General features: G+C 37.5%; 1 protein-coding gene across 4 annotated transcripts in view; it reads right to left on the bottom strand.

The window, feature by feature from the left end:
• Positions 1 to 18,594, bottom strand: part of Lrba (LPS responsive beige-like anchor protein) — a 539,975-nt gene that overhangs the window by 128,751 nt on the left and 392,630 nt on the right. The window lies entirely within an intron of this gene.

An 18,594-nucleotide genomic window follows, 5' to 3' on the forward strand; every position in this document is an offset into this window, starting at 1 on the left:
GTATTGAAAAGGAATTACTGGGGATAGAGTCAGACAGAAGAAGAAATATACAGGTTAGAGACATAAATTTGGGAGTTCTGTTAATAGCTCTTGAATCTTTACGATACAACTCAAAATTACTTCTTGTATGAAGTCATTGCTAGGACATCCCTCCAGTCAGTTGTTTACTTTATTAGAATCTGTTATATTAAAAGTATTTTTATATAAACCTACTCTTTTCATCTGCTGAGTTGTATATTATCTGAGGTAAATAGTCAATGAAAGATAATATAACTAAACATACTTTAGTGGATTTAAATTTAATTCTCAACACAATTTTTCAGCTGAAGATGGGGAGCTAAATATTGAAGCAAGTCACTTTTTCTTCTGTGTTCTCTGCATTATTTGCCTAAGTCAAATTTAGTACTTTCTCCTGTCTCTTCCATCAACCCATCTTTGTCAATGTGTATCCACACTTCTGTAACCCACTGCTGAGTTGTCTCATCTCTGATGTAACTGCTTTAAAAACCCATGTACTACATCCACTTTTGCCTATAACATAACATTATCTTTTAAAACCACAAAATCTGTTTTGTCACTCCTATTTTTCAAATCTGGTCAACATCTTCACAATGTCCTAGGATGCAGACCCATCTCATGAGTAAAGCATATGGTTCCCCATTCCTGTCTTCTATATCAGGGGGTACTTATCAACAAACTCAAAGATAAGCACTACATGCATTTGCTGGAGCCTGTTTTGTAACTAGATATTTCTCTAAAACAAGAGCTTACTGAAGGCAATAGTGGTGTTACATTTGGTTATTTCATTACAACCAGAGCCCAAGAGTAAATGAACTCAACTTCAAAATAACTTTGAAAAAAGTAAATGACATATCAGGATTCTTCTGAATATTTTACCCCAACTTATTTTAGCACAGGTTATAGGTTAATATTACATAATTATATTACATTTAGATTTCTGAGAAAAATGTACTCCTCTGATATTTTCTGTTTTAGGTCCATTTACTGCCACCTCCATTGCAAAAAAATGACCCAAGGTGACAACTATGCTTCCTTTCCTCTCTGACTCTGTCAATCTTTTCTATAGATGTTAGAATTTAAATAAGAGTGAGAAAGGGCACTTAACCACTAGGTTGGGCCTACTGACAGGAAGGGCTTCAGAAAGTAGAGGACTGCTTCAGAGAATAGCTTAGTAAGAGCCTGGGCATCTGCCTGGTGCTTAGATATGATTGTCCATGAAACTTTATGAGGCTGTTATTTGTTCCACAAAATTTGGTCATAAATAATTCAAGATTACAGCTGAAGATGGTACCAGGCATGGTGATTCGGTGATTCAACCTGTAATGACAGTGCTCTAGTGGCAGAGAAGGGAGGACTACTCACTACAAAACCAAAAAATAGTAAATAGTTCTGAATCTCAGTTCCTAAATTTAAATGAATATGTAAGACCAAAAATACAGAATTACTATTTTTGTGGTACTTGAACCTTAAAAAGTATTAAGCAAGAGTTCTGCCATTATCTAACACCCTCCCCAACACACACACCTCTTTACTGGGTATTTACATCACAATGGTGGTTCCTCAACCCACTTTCATCACTTTCTATTTCAGTCCTCAATATTACACATTTCTGCTACTGTGAGCCAGGTCACACTTAGATAAAATATACCAGGAACTCTGTTATACAAAGATAATGAAGACATGCTGTTCTCCACCTTTTTTGTGTGATTACAAACTAATGTTCTAACTCTGTGCTTCTTAGGACAGTGGTTAAATGCAGTGGTTATTAAACATATTAAATGTGGCTAGTGTGAACAGATGTACTGAAAATGTAAAATATGTGATGCATAAAAAAGAACTAATTAACATTTTTATTGATTACAGGTTAAAATATTTTGACTTTTAGACTAAGATACATTATTGAAATCAATTTCACGTTGTTCTTTTGACTTTGAAATTAGACTATAACACAATTAATATTAATGTATGTGGCTTACACTATATTTCTATCAGAAAGTGCTAGTAAAAGCCAACTTACAGAACTGCCCTGCACTGTTTACTCAAGTAGAATAGAAAGCATCACTGAGAGGTTAGACATGAATGGACTCACAAAATATGCTTTATTCAAACCCCATAAAATGTCTTATTTACAGAAATACAAATCCATATTTTACCATTATTTTATATGAACAACCATTTATTAAGTAAAATTATTCTCTAAGTATTAGCAGAATGTAAGCTAATGTATTAAAGTTCCCTCCAGCATGAAAGAAGCAAGAACTAGAACCTTCTATTTTCCTTTTGGAAAAATAACCATTTCCCCATTGCCCATTTTAGGGAATTCACACTGGGCTAACCAGGCAAAGTGTGCTTTACAACCAACTCAAAGTTATTCCTTCCGTACTACCTTCATGTTTCACTGCCTCCTGGATTCCGTGAATGCTTTACTATTCCCAGAGCACTACCCCAATACAAAACAACACTACTACTACTAATAGAAACCCAACGTTATATATCAATGTTTAACTATTATGGTAAGTTTCATGTGCTCTTAGACATTTATTTTGTACTCATTATAATAATCATAAATGTGCTTTCTAAAATGTAACACTTTAAGAAGGAAGAAAAAAGAGCCATGATTAAATCCTTCCTCACTGTTTGAAGGGTCCATTTTTAGAAGGAAGCTCTCTAAATGGCCTACATAACCATAAATTAATGCTTGTCTAATATGTGGGAGTCATTAAGTTGTAGGGTCCAAATTAACTGGTTATCAATATAGAAAATGGAGTAATTTATCAATGGCACACCACATTATGGATATTTGGGATGGGGCAAGGTACAGAAGGAGAATATGTACCCTAGTAAGAATACTGAGTCGGCTTCACTAACATTAGACCTAAAAAAACCTCACAAGGTGACATTTGAGAAGGTAGAGATAAAAAAATAAGAGATTTAAAAAAGATTATTAAAAAATATAGAAAAATTCTAAGCAGGCTCTTTGGCATTTCAAATTTCACATTCCATAGTTTGAGACCTTTTCCGTCTAGTGCATTGTGGTGATTTTCTTCTGTAGTCCCAGTTACTTGGGTCACTAGAGCCCAGGATTTGGGGCCAGCCTAGGCAACAGAGTGAGACTTCAGGGCAAAAAACCAAACCAAAACAAAAAAACCTACTAAACTTAACATTTCATCATTTCAATGTCCTAAATAAGATTGTTATGAAACTAGAAGTTACTGTAGTTGTAGCAATTACCATGCCCAGAACTGCAAGTCTAGTATGTTGCTAGTAATTAGTACTGTCTTTATGAAGTCTCCTAGGACACCCATTATTATTCCAAGTTATTTATGAAGAAAAAATTAAGAAAAATAGGGAAGGAGAAAGAGGAAAATTGCCCTTGGTTCGTTTTTGCTTTTTTTTTTTTAGCTGTTTTGTTGGGCTCTCCTTTCCTAATTTTTTTTTTAAAGCATGGTTGAAGGAAAGTAAAAATTCAACCAGGTCCACACTAATTAAAGAATCAGGACAGCACTAACTGAACAAAGTAGCCTTATTAAAATAGAGAGAGAGAGAGAGAGAGAGAGAGAAGGCCTTTGTGTCAGCTTCCTGTACCAAGAAACACTTCCGTTCATGGAATGGATCCCCAGTGAACACACCTGACCTGCACGGGGATAGGTCATCTCCACTGTCCTGTCTGTATGCCACTACAATCACTCCAGTCTCCCCCTAGTCCTATGACAGACTGCTTGCCTCTCCTCTTCCATACCTTCACTCCCTAGAAACTACTCCAAACCTTGCTGTGGTCCACTCCTCTAACCCCTGTGTGTCAGCTGCCTATTCCTAGAAACACTTTCCACCCATGATCCCAGTAGACACACTGTTACAAACTAAGGTAGGTGAATCACACTGTCTTTCCTATCTTCCTTTATGATTTCTCTATTCTCACCTTCAGTGCAGTCACCAACTCCTTACAGTGCCTCTCCTCCCACCTCAGCTGGAGACTCCAAATCTTGGTTCAGATCCAGGGTCCCCCAGCCCTTTCATCCCTGGCTCTTCAGACAGTTAACTTCTTTGCTTCACTCTCCTTGTAAAATCTCTTCTTCCCACCAGACCTCCAACTCCCTGGGGAATCCACCTCTAGGTGTGAAGGAGATGCCTTTATGCCTTTAGCTATTTTATGAAGCCATTCACAGCCCTTTCTCCTAGCCCACCTCTATTCATGCTTGCTACCCACTGAATTGCAGAGGCATTACCCTATCAGGCAATCTAAAACCATCATAGTTTCCTAACATTCTGAAAGCACAACAAAACCAAGAAATGGAACACCAACAAAGACAAGAGCAAGTATCAACAGCAAAAATCACCTCAATCATCCTAACCCCCAATGCTTAGACACCAGCACTAAAATAATCAATAATAGCCAGACACTGTCTTCACCAGAAACAAGTAACCTTATAGTGGTAGGCCCAGAGAAATGTTAACACATAACTAGCCAGTACAATCACCAACACAGTACAATTTATGGAGGGGAGAAGACAGGTAGAAAAAAATGGAAACTGTAGTCAAAGAAAGTATTAAATCTAAAATAATTTAGGCACAAAACATCCAGGAAATCTGGGATACTATGAAAAGACAAAAATCTATGAATAATAAAAATAGACAGAAGAAACCCAGATCAACTGCACAGAAAATACGTCCAGCAAAATGATGGAAGAAAATTTCTCTAACTTAGAGTAGGAGGTGCCTAGAAAAATACAAGAAGCATACAGAACAGCAAATAGACAGGACCAGAAAAGAAATACCCCACAACAAGTAATCAAAACATTAAACATATAGAACAAATAGGGAACATTAAAAGCTGTAAAGGAAAATGATTAAGTAACAAATAAGCTGGGCCCATTAGAATAATACCCACAATCTCAATGGAGACTCTAAAATCCAAAAGGACCTTGACAGATATTCTACAAATTCTAAGTGACCACAGACAACAGCCTAGACTACTATATCCAGAAAAACCACCATTCACAATAGATGGATAAAGAAAAATCATTCCACAATAAAATGAAATTTAAGCAGTATTAATCTACCAATCTAACTCTGCATAAGACAGTAGAAGCAAAACTTCAATCTGAAGAAGCTAAATATACCCAAGAAGATTCAAGGAATAAGTAATACTAGTAAGTCAAAAGAGGTAAAACTGGAAATGAAAAGTTTAGAAAGTCAAACCCAAACTATAAAATGATACCAATCAATAACACTGCTCTCTGATAACACTCAAGAATAATAGTCTCAATTCTCCAGTAAAAAGACAGAGACTAACAGAACAGACTGGAAAACAGGATCCATCTTTCTGCTGCATCCAGGAATCATGCCTTACTATTAAAGACAGCAATCACCTCAAGGCAAAATGATGGAAAAAGATATTCCAAGCAAATGGATACATGAAGCAAGGAGGAATAGCTATTTTAATATATAACAAAGTAGACTTCAAATTAAAACTAATAAGAAAAAACAGGGAAGATACTATATGCTCATCAAAGGAAAAGCTCATCAAGAAGATATTGCAATTCTAAATATTTATGCACTAATTCTAAACATTTATGCATCTAATTCATAAAATAAATACTAGTACAACTAAAATCACATACTGACATACACACAGGAATTGTGGGTGACTTTGATACCTGACTCTAGGCAATAGAGAGGCCATCCAGACAAAAATTAAACAGAGAAATTCTGGAGTTAAATCATGTCATAAATCAAACAGACCTAGCAAAACTTCAAATACTTAACAGAACATTTCACCCAAACACAAATAACATTATCTTTTTCTCAGCAGCTCATGAAACTTTCCCCAAAATCGATCACATACTTAGGCACAAAGCAAATGTCAAAAATAAGAAAAAGATTTAAAAAATGAAATCAAAATTGAAAATAACTCCCTGCATCCTATCTGACCACCATATATTAAAGCTGGATATCAACAGTCTGAACAACAAAAAATATACAAACTCATGTGTAAAGAGAAGCCTTCCCGCCAGCCTGGTTCCAGAGCAGCATCAGTCCCAAATGAACACACAGGAGGCTATATTAATTATGAAGCTGCTGGCCTTGCTTGTTTCTTACTGGCTAGCTCTGACTTAAGTATTTATCCTATAATTGTTCATCTAAGTATTTTCCGGGCTTCCTACCCCATGGCAGTTACATCTCGACTTCCTGTGTTTCTCCTACCCAGAGTCCTCCTCAACTCCTAGTCCCACCTATCTTGCTTCCCTATTGGCCAACAGTGCTTTATTGACATATACACAGGACTTCCCCAACACTCATGGAAATTGTACAGTTCACTACTGAATGAAAAATTTGTAAAGATAGAAATAAAAAAAATGTTAAAAACTTTTTTAATTGAATAATAATGAAAACACAACATACTAAAGCCTGTGGGACACAATGAAGGCAGTTCCAAGAGGCAAGCTCACAGCACTAAGTGCTTACACAGAAAAACATGGAGATATCTCTTACTGATAATTTAACAACATGCCCAAAAGCTCTATTCAACAACAACAACAAAATAAAAATCATAGCTGTTGGGGGATGTCCTTCTGTGTATACATTTCTCTTATTGGCTGAATAAAGCACTGATTAGCCAGTAGTTAGGCAGGAAGCATAGGCAGGGCAACCAGACCAGGAGAAGGCTGGGGAGAGGAAGGCAGAGAGAGGCCTCCAAGAGATGCTATGTTGCCAAAAGAGTAACATGTTGGATTACAGGTAAGCCACAGCCTCGTGGCAATGCATAGACTGATAGAAATGGGTTAATAATTAAGACAGAGCTATCCAATAAGAAGCCTGAATCATCGGCTAACAGATTTATAATTAGTAGGGCATCTATTTGTTTATTTGGGGCAAAGGGGCTGTGGGACCAGGTGGGGCAGAAACCTCCATCTTCACAAAACCCTAAAGGAGTAGACAGCAAAAAAATAATCAAACTCAGTGCTGAAATCAATAAAATAGAAACAAAGAATTAATTAAAGGAGTTGCTTCTTTGAAAAAGTAAGATTTATAAAGCCTAGCCAAATTAACAAAAAGGTAGAGAGAGAAGATCCAAATTAACAAAATTAGAGAGTAAAGAGGGATTATAACAAGAGACTGGGGAAATCCAGAGAATCATTAGGACTTACTTTAACAAAGTCACAATCACCTTGACACCCAAATCACATAAAGTCACATGAAAGAAAGAGAATTACGACCAGCTTCCTTTATGAACATAAATGTAAAGATTCTCAATAAAATACTTGCAAACCAAATGTAACAACACATCAAAAAGATTATCTGCCATGATCAAGTAGGCTTCATCCCACAGATGTAGGGATGGTTCAACATGCTTAAATCAATTAAAAGAATAATTGACCACATACACTGAAAGACAAAAGGACATGAAGACCTCAATAGCTGTAGAAAAAACCTATGACAAAATCCAATATCCCTTCATGATAAAAGTCCTGGAGAGGCTGGGAATACATGGGACAAACCTCAACAAAATAAAGACCAACACCAACAACAGTCTAAACAGAGAGAAATGCAAAGCATTTCTACTAAAATCAGGAACAAGATAAGGATGTACACTATCCATATCTATTCAATATATAGTACTTGAAGTCATAGCTAAAGCAGTAAGACAACTGGAGATCAAGGGGATACAAATTGGAAAGGAAGGAGCCAAAATATCTTTATTTGCAGTTGATAAAATTTTATATATATAACCCAAAAATTCTACCAGTAAACTTCTACATCTGAATAACACTTTCAGCAAAGTAACAGGTTACAAAATTAACTCAGAAAAACCAGTAGCTCATCTATATACAAATGTGAGAGAAACTGAGAAAGAAACAAAGGAAGCAATATCATTTACAACAGCCTAAAACAAAACAAAACTTTGGGGAAACTCTAAATAAACAAGTGAAAGACTGTTATAATAAAATCTTATAGACACTGAAGAAAAAAGTTGAAGAAGATATCAGAAGATGGAAAGATCTTCCATATTCATGAATCAGTAGGATTAATAAAATGAAAATGGACATCCTATCAAAAGCAATCTACAGACGCATTCCCATAAAAATCCCTACACAATTCTTCAAAGTAATTGAAAGACAACATACAGCTTCATATGAAGACAAAATAAACTTAGGACAGCTAAAACAATCCTGCACAATAAAATAACTGCTGAAGGCATCACCACTGCATGTCTCAAACTGTACTTCAGAGCTGTAGAAATAAAAACAGCAAGTTATTGGCATAAAAACAGACAGGCTGATCAGTAGAAATGAAGTGAAAACCTAGACATAAGTCCACACACCTGTGGATTCCTGGGATACATACATATATACATGCATGCATACATACATACATACATACATACATACATACATACATACATATCTCAGAAATACCCACTGGGAAAAAAAAGGACAGCATCTTTAGTAAAAAGTGCTAGTCAAACTGCATGGCTGCATATAGAATAATACAAATACATCCATACTTATCACCATGCATACACAAACTTTAACTCCAGATGGATCAAGGATTTCAACCTAAGGCCAGAAACCCTGTAGAAGAAAAAGTGGGGAACAGTCTTGAATTCACTGGCACAGGAAAAGATTTTCTGAACAGAACATTATTAGCATAGGCACTAAAAACAACAATCAATAAATGGGATCTCATGACACTGAAAAGCTTCTATATGGCAAAGGGCAGCATCATTAGGGTAAAGCGGCAGGCTACAAAATGAAAAAGATTTTTTTTTATTTTTACCAACTATACATCTGATAAAAGGCTAATATCTGAAATATATAAAGAACTCATAAAACTGAATATTACAAAAATGAGTAACCCAATTTTAAAAATGGGGTACAGATCTAAACAGTTCTTAAATGATGAAACACAAATGGATGAAAATTATTTAAAGAAATGTTCAACATCTTAGTCATCATGAGATTTCACCAGTCAGAATGGCCAAGATTAATAAATTACAGCTCATGCTGGTGAGGATATGGGGTAAGTGGAACACACATCCATTTCTGGTCAAAGCACAAACTTGTACAGTCACTATGGCACTCAGTGTGGCGGTTCCTCAGAAAGCTGGGAATTGATCTAACTTAAAATCCAGCTATACGCCGGGTGATGGTGGCACACACCTTTAATCCCAGCACTCGGGAGGCAGAGGCAGGTAGAGGTGAGTTCGAGGCTAGCCTGGTCAACAAGGTGAGTTCCAGGACAGGCTCCAAAACAATACAGAGAAACACTGTCTTGAAAAAAACCAAACAATAAAACAAAATCCAGCTATACCACTCTTCAGCATATGCACAAAGGGACTATACATCCTGCAACAAAGACACTTGCTCAATAATGTCCACTGTTGTTTTATTAATAACAGCTGGAAATTAGAAGTAGTCTATATGTTTATCAACAGATGAATGGATAACGACATGTGGTATTATATACAATGGCATATTATTCAGTGGTTTTAAAAATGAAATCATTGATTCCAGGCCCCAACCTCTGGTGACCCCAGCTTCAGAAGACCCTCCCACACAGGAAAGGCATCAGACCTTCCAGGCCCCAACCTCCAGCGACCCCAGCTTCAGGTGAGCTTGGGTCTCCGGGGGGCCACTCTCTATCCCCCTCCCAGCACCCATCCCCTCAATCTTCCTGGGGACCTCTCCTGGCATCCAGAAGACCCGCCTACACAGGAAAGGCATCAGCCCTTCCAGGCCCCAACCTCTGGCAACTCCAGCTTCAGGAAAGGTATCAGCCCTTCCAGCGACCTCAGCTTCAGTTTCAGCGTTCCCAGCTTCAGCTTCAGGAAAGAAGGAGACCAGTGGAGACAGAAAGACCCCACCTGCACCCACTGGAAAAAGAGATGGGAAGAATACAGAATAAGAGCTCACTCAGCAATACAAAGACCAACATGACTCCACCAGAATCTAGAGAACCAATGCCAGCAAGACCTGAAAAGCACTACATAGACTAAGCAGAGGAGACAGACCTTAAAAATTATTTTATGAAGATGATAGAGACCTTCAAAGAGGAAACTAGGAAATCCCTTAAAGAAATAGAAGAAAAAACAAACAAAAAAATCCATGAAATGGGAGAAAAGGCGAACCAAAAAATTCAAGAAATAAACAAATGTCTCAAAGAATCTAAAGAGTACCAAGAAAAAACAACCAAACAAACGAAGGAAACAACTCGAACAGTTGAAGGATTGAAAGCTGAAATAGAAACAATAAAGAAAACACAGAACGAGGGGATGCTGGAAATAGAAAAGCTAGGTAAATAATCAGGAACTACAGATGCAAGTATCAGCAATAGAATACAAGAGATAGAAGAGAGGTGTTGAAGACTCATTAGAGGATATACAGTTGTCAACCAAAGAAAATCTCAAAACCAACAAATCCCTAACACAAAATATCCAGGAAATACAGGACACCATGAAGAAGTCAAACCTGGGGATAATAGGTATAGAAGAAGGCGAAGAAATACAGCTCAAAGGTACAGAAAACATATTCAACAAAATCATAGAAGAAAACTTCCCTAACCTAAAGAAGGATATGCCTATGAAAATAGAAGAATCTTATAGAACATCTAATAGGCTGGACCAGAAAAAGAAGTCACCTCGCCATATAATAATCAAAACATCAAACCTACAGAATAAAGAGAAAATATTAAGAGCAGCTAAAGAAAAAGGCCAAGTAATATATAAAGGCAACAAAATAGACAAACCTCTGTCCAAACTAACCAAAAGACAGAGAGAGAACATGCTATCCGAATTACACCTGACTTCTCAATGGAAACTATGAAAGCCAGAAGATCCTGGACAGATGTACTACAAACGCTAAGGGAACAAGGATGCCAGCCCAGACTACTATATCCAGCAAAGCTTTCAATTACCATAGATGGAGAAAACAAAATATTCTATGACAAAGCCAGATTTAAACAACACGTATCCATGAATCCATCTCTACAGAAAGTGCTGGAAGGAAAACCTAGACCCAACGAAGATAACTACACTCACAAAGACACAGGCAATAGATAATCCCACTTTACCAAACACCAAAAGAAAAAGGGAGGAGAACCTACACACAATAACTCCACTACCAATAAATCAAGCACAAACAAGAATCATCAATCAATGGTCATTAATATCCCTCAATGTCAACGGACTCAACTTGCATATAAAAAGACACAGACTAGCAGAATGGATACAAAGACAGAACCCATCCTTCTGCTGCATACAAGAAACACATATCAACATCAAAGACACATGTTACCTCAGAGTAAAGGGATGGGAAAAGATTTTCCAATCAAATGGACCCAAGAAACAAGCGGCTGTAGCCATCCTAATATCTAACAAACTAGACTTCAAATTAAAATCAATCAAAAGAGATGAAGAAGGACATTTCATATTCATCAAAGAAAAGTCCATCAAGATGAAGTCTCAATTTTGAACATCTATGCGCCAAATACAAAGGCACCCACATTCGTGAAAGAAACATTATTAAAGCTCAAATTGCATATAAAATCTCACACACTAGTAATAGGAGACTTCAACACTCCGCTCTCATGGCTAGACAGGACGTCCAGACAGAAAATTAACAAAGAAACAAAAGAACTAATAGAAGTTATGACCCAACTGGGTTTAACAGACATCTATAGAACATTTCACCCAAACACAAAGGGATATAACTACTTCTTGGTGCCACATGGAACATTCTCTAAAATTGACCACATTATAGGAAACATAGCAAACCTCCACAGATACAAAAAAATTGGAATAACCCCCTGTATCTTATCAGACCACCATGCATTAAAATTAGAGTTCAACAATAACACAAATCGCAGAAACCCTACAAACTCATGGAAATTGAACAATGCACAATTGCATCATCCCTGGGTAAAGGAAGAAATAAAAAAAAGAAACTAAAGTCTTCCTGGAATTCAATGAGAATGAAGATACAACATACCCAAACTTATGGGACACTCTGAAAGCAGTGCTGAGAGGAAAGTTCATAGCACTGAGTGCCCACATGAAGAAACTGGAGAACAGTCACACTAGAGAATTAATAGCACAGCTGAATGCTCTAGAACAAAAAGAAGCAAACTCACCCAGGAGGAGCAGACGCCAGGACATAATCAAATTGAGGGCTGAAATCAATCAAGTAGAAACCAGGAAAACATTGAGAAGAATCAATGAAACAAAGAGTTGGTTCTTCGAGAAAAATCAACAAAATAGACAAACCTCTGTCCAAAAAACCAAAAGAGAGAGAACATGCTAATTAACAAAATCAGAAATGAAAAGAGGGACATAACAACGGACACTGAGGAAATCCAGAGAATCATCAGGGCATACTTTGAAAATCTGTACTCCACAAAATTCAAAAATTTAAAGGAAATGAACAATTTACTGGATAGATAACACTTGACAAAAACTAAATCAAGAACAGATAAACAATCTAAACAGACCTATAACCCTTAATGAAATAGAAGCAGTCATCAAAAGTCTCCCAACCAAAAAAAGCCCAGGCCCAGATGGCTTCAGTGCAGAATTTTACCAGAAATTCAAAGAAGAGCTAATTCCAATACTCCTCAAAGTATTCCACACCATAGAAGCAGGAGGCTCATTGCCAAACTCTTTTTACGAGGCTACAATTACCTTGATACCCAAGCTACACAAAGTAAGAAAGAGAACTATAGACCAACTTCCTTCATGAACATTGATGCAAAAAATACTCAATAAAATACTAGCAAACAGGATTCAAGAACACATCAGAAAAATCATCCACGATGATCAAGTAGGTTTCATCCCAGGAATGCAGGGATGGTTCAACATTAGAAAATCTATCAATGTAATCCACCATATAAACAAACTGCGAAAGAAAAACCACATGATCATCTCACTAGATGCTGAAGAAGCTGCTTCCTGAACTAAGATCGACAATTAATAAGTGGGACCTCCTGACACTAAGAAGCTTCTGTAAGGCAAAGGACACAGTCAAAAAGACAAAAAACCAGTCCATATAATGGGAAAAGATATTCCCTAACCCCACATCTGACACAGAGCTGATCTCCAAAATTAACAAAAACTCAAGAAGCAAGTCTCCAAAGCACCAAAGGATCCAATTAAAAGGTGGAGTATAGAACTCTAAATAGAGAAATTTCAATAGAGGAGGCTAAAATGGCCAAGAGACACTTAAGAAAGTGCTCAACATCCTTAGCCATCAGGGAAATGCAAATCAAAACAACTTTGAGATACCATCTTACTCCTGTCAGAATGGCTAAAATCAAAAACACCAGGACAATTTATGCTGGAGAGGATGTGGAGAGAAGGAAACACTCCTCCACTGCTGGTAGGAGTGCCAACCCATACAGCCACTTTGGAAATGAGTATGGAGATTCCTCAGGAAAATGGGAGTCAGCCTAGTGCAAGACCCAGCAATTCCACTCTTAGGCATATCCCCAAAAGATGCACATTCATACAACAAGGACATCTGTTCCACTGTGTTCATAGCAGCATTATTTGTAATAGCCAGAACCTGGAAGCAACCTAGATGCCCCTCAACTGAAGAGTGGATAGAGAAATTGTGGTACATTTACACAATGGAGTATTACTCAGCAGAAAAAAAGCAATGGAATTTTGAACTTTGTGTCTGGGTTACCTCACTCAGGATGGTTTCCTCTAGTGCCATCCATTTGCCTGCAAATTTCAAGTCTTGATGACTGTGTCCTTGGCCTTACAGAAGCTTCTCAGTATCAGGAAGTCCCATTTATTAATTGTCGATCTCAGTGTCTGTGCTACTGGTGTTATGTTCAGGAAGCACTCTCCTGTACCAACTCGTTCAAGGGTACCTCCCACTTTCTCTTCTAAGAGGTTCAGTGTGGCTGGACTTATATTGAGGTCTTTGATCCATTTAGACTTAAGTTTTGTGCATGGTGATAGACATGGATCTATCTGCAGTCTTCTATATGATAATGACAAAATCTTTATATCTCATTGCATATGGTGAAGTCTAGCTGGTGCCTGCCTAGGACCTTCATCCCTACTGATTACTGTTCATGCTACTAGAATGCACTCTGCATGGTCGCAGAGGATAAAAGTAAACAACTGCTCAGCTCAAAAGCCTTTAACCTACAATAGCAACCTGACTACAAGATATTCTGTAGTTGTGGGAATAACTGTTTTATATAGTTTCTATTGCTATGAAGAGACACCATTACTACAGCAACACTTACAAAGGAAAATATTTAATTGGGATTGGCTTACAGTTCAGAGTTCATCATTGTGGCAGGAAGCATGGCAGCATGCAAATAGACATGGTGCTGGAAAGGTAGCTGACAGTTCTATATATTGATCCACTGTAACCCACACTGGGTTTAGCTTGCGCATATGAGATCTCAAACCCCACTCCCACATTGACACATTTCCTCCAACAAGGCTGCACCTACTAATAGTCGCATTCCCTATAGGCCAAGTATTAAAACACATGCATCTATGGGTGCTATACCTTTTAAAACCATCACAGTAACCAACCACTATATGATGAAATCCATGCCTGACACTGGATGTCTGAGAAGCTGAGACTAGATTGGCCATGCACCTAGGGGAAGTCAAATACTATTATTCTGCTAAAGGAATGTAACAATAAAATGACTCATAATGACATTCTGCTATTCCCACATACCAGCCATCATCACAGAAGTTTTCTCCTGAAGGGAAAAATACAGACACCCACAACTGAATAGTGTTGAGAGAATGAGAAATGTTGGAACACCGAGTCTTAAAAAGTATGTCTCCCATAGAGCACAGGAATACCAGCCTATAATCCACATTGCCAGAGAAGCTAGGAAGGGGAAAGGGACCAGATCTCCTGAGCTAATTGGGAGCATGAGGGGAGGGGAGAAGGAGTTAGGAAAAAGAGAAGGGGAGAAGAGGAGGGGAGAGGAGTACATGAGAGAGCAGGAAGATTGAGTCAGGGGAAGAATAGAGGAGAGCAAGAAAAGAGATACCATAATAGAGGGAGCCATTATAGGTTTAAAGAGAAATCTGGCACTAGGAAGATGTCCAGAGATCTACAAGGTTGACCCCAACTAACAATCTAAGCAATAGTGGAGAGGCTACCTTAAATACTCTTCCCCTATAATGAGATTTATGACTACCTTATATGCCATCTTAGAGCTTTCATCCAGTAGATGATGGAAGCAGAAGTAGACAACCATAGCTAAACACTGAGCTGAATTCTGGAATCCAGTTGCAGAGAAGGAGGAGTAATGAGCAAAGGGGTTAAGACCAGGCTGGAGAAATCCCACAGAAATAGTTGACGTGAACAAGGGGGAGCTCATGGACCCCAGACTGATAGCTAGAAAATCAGAATAGAACTGTTCCAGACCTCCTGAACAAGGATGTCAGTTTGGAGGTCTGGTTAATCTATGGGGCCTCTGGTAGAGGATCAGTATTTACCCCTAGTACAGGAATGGACTTTGGGAGCCTACACCACATAGAGGGATATTCTCTCTGCCTAGACACATGGGGAGGGCCTAGGCCCTGCTCCAAATGATATGACAGACTTTGACTATCTCCCATGGAAGACCTCACCCTCCCTGGAGAGCAGAAAGGGGACGGGATGGGGGGGGGTCAGTGAGGGGCAGGGAAGGAGAGGAGGGAGAGGGAACTGGGATTGACATTTTAAAAAAAAGCTTGTTTCTAATTTAAATTTTAAAAAAGTGGGAAAAAGTATGTCTCTGGCTGGAGAGATGGCTCAGCGCTTAGAAGCACTGGTTGATCTTCCAGAGGACCTGAGTTCAATTCCCAGCAACCACATGGTGGCTCATAACCATCTATAATGAGATTTGATGCCCTCTTCTGTTGTGCAGGCAAAACACTATATACATAATAAATAAGTCTTAAAGAAACACTTTTTAAAAAGTATGTCTCCATCAAATCCCTCGATCATGGCTCAGGGAGCTATATAGAAGAGGTGGTTGAAAGATTATAAGAGCTGGCATGATGGATGATAGTAAGAAAATAATGTCTTCCAGACACAATAGGACTGACATATATATGGACTCAGAGACACTATGGCAGCATGCCTAGGGTCTGCATACATTCAAGCCAAATTGGGTGCTAAAACTGAAATGGAAAATTGAGCACAATCCTTAGCCAAGAAACTACCTCCAAATGACAAACATTCATAAAGGAAAAATCAGTTTCTCTAAGGCAATCTCACTGGGTAAAGAAACCATATGTAAAGCCAAGCCTCATTCCCATAACAAGAGGGCCAACACAAGACAAACTCAAAGGTATAATTGGATATTGCCTTATATTGCTTTGTTCAGGGTTTTTTCTTTCTTTTTCTTTATTCTTCTTTCATACAATACACAGTATTTTGCTTGCATATCATGGTTTCTGGTTTTGAAATTTTAGTGTGTGTGTGTTTCATCAGTTTCTTTATATTGTTTTATCTTTACTCGATTGCCTTTTTTATTTGCTGACTGTTTTCTTGAGAGAGATAGAAATAGAGAGGGGGAGGGAGGGAGGGAGGGAGGGAGGGGGAGAGAGAGAGAGAGAGAGAGAGAGAGAGAGAGAGAGAGAGAGAGAGAGAGAGAGAGAGAGAGAGGAGAAAGGCAGGATGGATCTGGGAGGAAGGAGATGAGTGAGAGGAAACCCTGAACAGAATATATTGTATGAAAATAACTATTTTTACTAATAAAATAAAACAAAATAAAGAAGAAGGAGAAGGAGAAGAGGAAGAGGAAGGAGAAGAAGAGGAAGAGGAAGAAGAAGAAGGAGGAGGAGAAGAAGAAGAAGAAGGAGAAGGAGAAGGAGAAGGAGAAGGAGAAGGAGAAGGAGAAGAAGAAGAAGAAGAAGAAGAAGAAGAAGAAGAAGAAGAAGAAGAAGAAGAAGAAGAAGAAGAAGAGGAGGAGGAGGAGGAGTTAGGCAATGACGACGACAATAGTTTGGGGAAGGGTCCAATAGAAATGGAAGGAGGGAATAGGGAATAGTCGTAATCAAGATACATTGTACTCATGTATAAAATTGCTTTAGAATAAATATAATACTATGAAAACAACGGAAAGGAAAGGTCTGGGAATTTATGAAAAAGGAGATAATAAAACCACAAGGATCTGTCATGCACATATCCTATCCATCTAAGCATAAACTAGAATGCTCAGTATTGACAGAAACAGAAGCAGAAGGTGAAAGACATCCAAAGTCTCTTCAATAAAGAAGGAAAAATAATTCTCAGTTATAACAATTCCAGTATATACTTTTATTACCAAATTTAAGTAGAGAGCTATTTTTCAGTCATGAGACTTAAATAAAGGATTCAGAGAGTAAAAATCCCAAAGTCTTCATTTATTTGAACAACAAAAATCTTACAACTTCTCAATAGTTAAGCATGAAATAAAAGAGTTGGGATTAGAGGTAGAATTCAACAACAGTTATTAAAGCTCTTAACTATTTCTATTAGATATACTTAATCATCAATACAAATTTATCTAATGATGATTCTTTTAAAGTGATTTTATTATTGTTGTTTTTGTATGATGCATATGTGGATACACATATGCCAATGCATTAATGTGGAGTTTAGTTGACAATTTTGTGGGGTTCTGTGTCTCCTTTCATCTTTACATAGGTCCTGAGACTTAAGTTAGGTTATCCAGATTATACCTGCTGAGTCATGTAACTGGCCCACTCACTACTGGACGATTTTAAAGAGCACTTCAGTAGTAAGTATTTCAGAGTATAAGATAAAAAAAATCTTGATAGATGTTCTAATACAAAAGATTATTTTTGTATACAATAGAATCTTCAACACAGTATCTTTGATATAGAAAGTATCATTATGATATTGTAATCTATAATGCCAAATAAAATAGAATATATTTTACATTGTAAAGTAGCAGATCTAAAAGTGACATGCCATTAACACCCCACTACATGTTTTGTAAGTGTTCTATAGTAATGCATACATAGTAATATAACTTTTCTTCTTTCAAATGCCTGTTTCTCATGTGTTACCTTTATCCGCATATAGTACAATTATTTATGTACAGATACATCTCATTATACTTTAACAGAATCCAATCCAGTCCCTTGTAGAAAGAGGCATTATATTAAAAAAAATCAATTACTAGACTTCTAAAGATAGAAGTGGAAGGCTAGCAAGGATTACATTAGCTATAATAGTGATTATTTTAAGAATAGAGCTTTGAGAGATCCAAATAAACTATGCCAGAGATTTTTCCAGTTTCAGACTCTGGTAATTTTCTTCACTATGCTTGGAATCGGGTGCAGCATGCTGCTTATGTAACATACAATTCAAATTATGTTGGGAAGCGAAAAACATTCTACAATTAAAATTTACAACTAGTGAGATTGAAAGACATTCAGAATGGGTGGACAGACAGGCAGAAACATACAAAGAAGAAAACAAAAAGTACGGATAGTGGTTCTTGGCCATTTAATTAAGGTTCCATTCTTTGAGGTTTACCTCCCATAAATATGGCTGGATCAGGGGAGAGAAATCGTGAACACCCACTCAATAAGAA

The sequence above is a fragment of the Mesocricetus auratus genome, unplaced genomic scaffold (genome assembly GCF_017639785.1).
Source record: "Mesocricetus auratus isolate SY011 unplaced genomic scaffold, BCM_Maur_2.0 Super-Scaffold_100009, whole genome shotgun sequence".
In the NCBI taxonomy this organism is placed as follows: domain Eukaryota; kingdom Metazoa; phylum Chordata; class Mammalia; order Rodentia; family Cricetidae; genus Mesocricetus; species Mesocricetus auratus.